Genomic DNA, 5287 nt, shown 5'->3' with positions numbered 1-5287 from the left:
TCACTTCAAGAGGAAGGTTCCCCCTGATATAGATTAGAATTTTTGCAGACTCGCTCCTGGGCAAATGGGATCTCAGGGACAGGGGGTGTGATGATAAAGTACAGAGTGCACTGGGTGCTTTTTATTCATGAATGTCTTTATTTCATGAGCTTTGTTGTTGTATTATGTTATGTGTTATGTTACCTGGAGCAGAGAACAGCTCCACCCACATTTTTCAACAGACTTGGGAAGGACCTTGCCGCGGTTCTGTTGCTCACAACCTGTTGACACCCCTGCGGAGACCTGACTGCTATTTTTATAACTTTGCTTTGCTTTTTTAAAGATTTGATTAGAAAGTTTAGGTGTGTTTCTAGACGTTTTCAAAAAGTTTCCACGCTTTTATACATACAGTATATTTATATTTTAAAAAGAAGTGGAAACTTTTTGTTGGAGAACCCTTATACATATAGGTTATGATAAGTATAATAAATATGATAATTATATAATTAGGGGTCAGCTTCAAGTGTAGAGTTTGCAGAGAGGTAAAGTGCATTTAAGGGCTTCCTTTGTTTATTCATCACCATTGCATGGTACACAAAGCAAAATGCAGGAGGTCTTCTTGGCTAGTTATGGGGAAATTTCCTTCCTCTCCCTCCCCACCCTCTTTTTCTTCCTCTCCCTCCCTCTCCCTCTTCTTCCCTTTCCCTCTCTCACTGTCTCCCTCTCTGTCCCTCCCTCTCCTTCTCTCCCTCTCTCCCTTTCCCTCTCTCCGTCTCTCTCTCTCTCTCTCTCTCCCCCTCTCCATCTTCCTCTCCCTCTCCCTCTCCCTCTCTCTCCCTCTCTTTCCCTCCCTTCCTCCCTTTCCTTCTCTCCCTCTTCCTCCCCCTCTCTCCCTCCCTCTCCTTCTCTCCTCCTCTCCCTCCCTCTCTCCCTCTCCCTCTCTCTCTCTCCCCCTCTCCTTCTCTCCATCTCCATCTTCCTCTCCCTCTCCCTTTCCCTCCCTTCCTCCCTTTCCTTCTCTCCCTTTCTCCCTCTTCCTCTCCCTCCCTCCCTCTCCTTCTCTCCCGCTCTTTCTCTCCTCCTCTCCCTCTCTCTCTCCCTCTTTCTCTCCCTCGCTCCCTCCCTCTCTTAGTCTCTCTCTCTCCCTCTATTTCCCTCCCTTCCTCCCTTTCCTTTTCTCCCTATCTACCTCTTCCTCTCCCCCCCCTCTCTCCCTCCCTCCCTCTCCTTCTCTCCCGCTCTTTCTCTCCTCCTCTCCCTCTCTCTCTCCCTCTTTCTCTCCCTCCCTCTCTCCCTCCCTCTCTCCCTTTCCCCCTCTCCTTCTCTCCATCTCTCTCTCCCTCTTCTTCTCTCTCCCCCTCTTTCCTTCCCTTCCTCTCCTTCTCTCCCGCTCTTTCTCTCCTCCTCTCCCTCCCTCTCTCCCTCTTCCTCTCCCTCTCTCCCTCCCTCTCTCTCCCTTTTCCTTTCTCCGTCTCCATCTCCTTCCCTCCCTCTTCCTCTATCTCTCTCCTTCTCTCCCTCCCCCCGCTCTCTCTCTCTCACCCCCCTCTCTCTCTCTCTCTCTCACCTCCCCGCCCCTCTCTCTCTCTCTCTCTCTCTCACCTTCCCTCTCTCCCTCTCTCTGTTTCTCTCAAACACACCACCACTAGTCATCCCAGCGAAGACTTAAATTGATACTAAAGTATTGGTTTTTTTTCTTAAAAATAACAAACATGCTATACTTACCTGCTGTGTGCAGTGGATTTGTACAGAGCAGCCCAAATCCTCCTCTTCTCGGGTCCCCTGCTGGCGCTCCTGGCCCCTCCATCCTGTCAGGTGCCCCCATAGCAAACAACTTGCTATAGGGGCACCCGAGCAGGCATGCTCCCAAGCCACTGCTCTGCGTGCACATACACACACAGAGCCATGGCTCGGCCCCCACCCCTTCCCTCTCCTGATTGGCTCACTGGCTTTGATTGACAGCAACGGGAGCCAATGGCTCATCCAATCAGGAGTGAGAGTCCCTGGAGAACTAAGGCTCCGATGGACATGGCTGGATCAAGTGGGGGCTCAGGTAAGTGTTAGGTGGTGCTGCTACACACTGAAGATTTTTTTTACCTTCATGCATAGAATGCATAAAGGTAAAAAACCTTGAGACTTTAGAATGACTTTAAAATATAGCCCAATGAATGTTAAGAGTATGGCCATTGCCTAACCCTCTGCAGACTGCTACCCAGCCCCCACCATTATCACTAACGTATCTCATAAAATGCCAAAGTCTAGGCAGCAGGCAAACCTCATCCATCAAGCTGCCCTGTATCCAATGGGGCCATTTGTAACAGTATATAAACTAAGAAATTAGAAAGTAGCAAAATTCCTTCTTTGGTCTCTTTGCCGTTGGGCTTCCTGGTTGTGCCAACGCTTCCTATGGTAATATATAAGGTAACAAAAAGATTCAAAACAACAAAGTCATATCAGTGTAATAATAAGAGCAAAATGTATCTCTTACCTTTACTGTAGTAGATAAGCCCCATGTGTGCCCCCCTCTGATTTCCCTTCACGTCATCCCTTCTGTGATCACTGATGATTGCTCATTACAATCATTAGAAACACATAAATGTCTCCATTGTATAATAGTTTCGATGTTAAATAAAAAGATACTCAATTGATCCCATGTTTTTGTCCTATTTTGTGTGACGAATTTGTTTAAAAGCAGCTTTTCTCTACGGTTTGTTCCATTCATGGGATACATTCATTAGGTGTTTCATGCTCATTTGGATAGTTGGAAGGAGGACCAAAGAAAAGACAACATGGTCAACAAACCTGATTTTGTGAAATTACACACTAAGGATGCATAATCGGGGACTTTTTAACCAGAGAAAAGACTTTTAACTACTTAACCACTTCCTGTCCGGACACTTTTACCCCCTTCCTGTCCAGGGCAATTTTCAGCTTTCAGCGCTATCACACTTTGAATGACAATTGCGCGGTCATGCAATACTGTACCCATATGAATTTTTTACCATTTTTTTGAGACAGATATAGCTTTATTTTGGTGGTATTTATTCACCGCTGGGATTTTTATTTTTTTTACTATGTAAATGCAAAAGTACAAAAATTTTGAAAAAAAGTGTTTTTTTTAAATAAAATTTTGCAAATAAATAATATTTCATCATAAATCTTGGCCAAAATTTATTCCGTTATTTTTTTAGTAAAAAAAAAAATCCAAATTAGTTTATAATAACCAAAAATTATAATTTTTAAACATTTTTTTTTACATTTTTATTTTATTTTTTTATATTATTATTTTTTATTTATTTATTTATTTTTTACATACTGTCACCCTAGCAGTACAGTGTCACCATGGTGACACTGTACTACTTGTGGGGGGTGGTGAAGATTTTTTTTTTTTTTTTACACTGATTGCTTTAACACCCATATAGGATGTAAAAGCAATCATTTCTCTTTCTCTCTGTCTGCATTCTTGCAGTCATTGAGAAATACTGAGTGAGCTGTGATTGGTCACAGCTTTTCACATGGTACAAGGCTGTTGTGAATAGCCCTGTACCATGTGACCTCTGTGATCATTCACAGATTTCACATGTAGTAAGCAATGATGTCACAAGTGACATCTTGCTTACTACTTTGCATGTGATCACTGATTCGCCAATCAGTGATCACATGATCGGGACCTCGTACAGAGGTCCCGTCCAACGATCGGTGTTTCACTGTGTCCGGAGAACACAGCGGGCACCAGATCGCGGTGGTGCGTGCTCCCAGGGAGCGCGCACAGCTAGAAAAGGCGGGTGCCGTTTATGAACGGCAACCTGCCCCTGGACTGCTACCGCCCTGCCGTTTATAAACAGCAGGCGGACGGCAAGAGGTTAAAAGCGGAGTTCAACCCATTTTTAATACTTTACCTTATTATGTAGCCCCTGTGAAATAAAGCAAAAGATGGATTTTTTTTTTATTATTATAATACATATCCCAGGAGTTCTTTGGTTTCCTGTAATCGCGGGACTTGGAAACCGGAAATAACGCGAACAGGAGGTGTTTCAACCATTGTTATGGCAACCTGTACTGCACAGGTCACGCCGAGCAGTGTCTGTACTGCGCATGCGTGAGAATGAGTGGTGCATGCTGGGATAGCCAGCAGCACGATTCCAGGAAGTAAATACCTGCGGGCTTCAGATGCCCACAGCCATCATGGCGCCTGCCTGCTTCCGAGATCCTGGTAAATGTTTACGAATTTCTAAGTAATTACAATGTTTTTAATATTGAACTATTCCAATTCTTAATGCTATTTGTAAGGTCATCGTGGATCTGCTATTAACAAAAATTTTTTAGGGGGACTGGAACTCCGCTTTAAATTATTATAGTGTTTTCGGAGATTTGCAATTGTAATAATAGCAGCTTCCCAATTGTTGTCCATTGAATACATTTATAACTGAAATAACAACTGCACTTCATGCTGTTACCGTCACCTATTACCATTAGTGATGGGCCAAACACCTCCCTGTTCGGTACAACGTCTAACATTCGAACCTCCAGGATGTGCGACCGCAAACTTTGAACACAAACCGAACAACTGAGCGGTATCTTAGCGGATCTGAGTATGCGGTTAGATCCCGCTCAATTACTAAAATCCGGCATGAGTTCTATTATGAAGTCATGCGGGGTTTTAGTAAGACATTCATTCATGTTTCAGCTGTCAGTGGGGTTCCCCGCTGCTTGATGAATGTCAAAAGAATTGTCAGCATTGCCTGACAATTAAATAATTTTTTTTAAAACTTTGTGGGGTCCCCCCTCCCATCCACACCAATCCCTTCAAGTCTGGTATGGATTTTGAAAGGAACCCCGACACCAATATTTTTTAAAAAATGGCGTGGGGTCCCCCCTCCCAACCATACCAAGCCCTTCGTGTCTGGTATGGATTTTGAAAGGAACCCGACACCAATATTTTTTAAAAAATGGCGTGGGGTCCCCCCTCCCAACCATACCAAGCCCTTCGTGTCTGGTATGGATTTTGAAAGGAACCCGACACCAATATTTTTTAAAAAATTGCGTGGGGTCCCCCCTCCCAACCATACCAAGCCCTTCGGGTCTGGTATGGATTTTGAGAGGAACCCCGACACCAATATTTTTAAAAAAATGGCGTGGGGTCCTCCCTCCCAACCATACCAAGCCCTTCGGGTCTGGTATGGATTTTGAGAGGAACCCCAGCACCAATATTTTTTTAAAAAATGGCATGGAGGTCCCCCCTCCCAACCATACCAAGCACTTTGGGTCTGGTATGGATTTTGAGAGGAACCCCGATGCCAGTATTTTT

This window comes from Staurois parvus, unplaced genomic scaffold, assembly GCF_062004578.1.
Source record: "Staurois parvus isolate SC_StPar_1 unplaced genomic scaffold, SC_StPar_1.0 ptg002174l, whole genome shotgun sequence".
Lineage (NCBI taxonomy): Eukaryota > Metazoa > Chordata > Amphibia > Anura > Ranidae > Staurois > Staurois parvus.
Note: the sequence above shows the minus strand (reverse complement) of the source record.